The following is an 855-nucleotide window of genomic DNA, read 5'->3' on the forward strand; positions in this document are numbered from 1 at the left end:
GTTTATCTGAGAGCCCACTGGGAGGTCAAGGCCATTTGCATGAAATCTTTTCCCACACCCTCCTTGCAATTTCAGGTTTATTTCAAACGAGATGGGGAACTGATCGACGTGGTTCCCCTATCAGAGCTACCAGCTGAGAGCTCTGGCCCCCTCCAGGACAGCAGGCCCTTCCGCAGCCTCCTGCACCGTGACCTGGATGACACCAAGATGCAGAAGTCACTGTCCCTTCTAGATGCCGAGAACCGGGGTGGGCGTCCCTACACGGAGCGTCCCCCTCGTGGTCTGACTCTGGATCCCAGCGTCCTCCTCCAACCAACCACTGAGAACATCCCAGAGACGGTCGTGAGCCGAGAGTTGCCCTGCTGGGTGCACAGCGATGAGCCGGTCTACTTCCTGCGGCACAGTCGCATCCCGGGCAGCGACGGCACCATGGACGTGCGTGCCCTGCTCACCTGGACCCTCAACCCACAGATCGACAACGAGGCCCTCTTCAGCTGCGAGGTCAAGCACCCAGCGCTGTCGATGCCCATGCAGGCAGAGGTCACGCTGGGTAAGGCTTGCTCGGGGCCCTTTTGCAGAACAGAACACCCTGCTAAGCTGGGTGTTGGGAAGCCTTGGAACACGGTCTCTCTCGGGCTGCTGGTAGCCAAGGTTGAAAATGGAACCTGGAAGTCATAGGGAGGTTTGCTGGGTAAATGAAGAACACTCAAGAGCCGAGTTTCTTAAGGGAGGGCCACTGAGGCAGGCCAGAAACATAGAAAGTCAGAGTGAGGGCCAGGGTAGACCAAGTCAAGGTCAAGAACACAAAGGGTCAGGGGAAGTTTGTTGGGTCAAGGAGAGGAACTTGGGAGGTCA

At 57.5% G+C, this 855-nt stretch overlaps 1 pseudogene; it reads left to right on the plus strand.

Moving 5' to 3' along the window:
- Positions 1 to 24: 24 nt before the first annotated feature.
- On the plus strand, positions 25 to 678 carry LOC103582222 (annotated as a pseudogene).
- The last annotated feature ends 177 nt before the right edge of the window (positions 679 to 855 follow it).

Source organism: Galeopterus variegatus, unplaced genomic scaffold, assembly GCF_000696425.1.
Source record: "Galeopterus variegatus unplaced genomic scaffold, G_variegatus-3.0.2 Scaffold15290, whole genome shotgun sequence".
Lineage (NCBI taxonomy): Eukaryota > Metazoa > Chordata > Mammalia > Dermoptera > Cynocephalidae > Galeopterus > Galeopterus variegatus.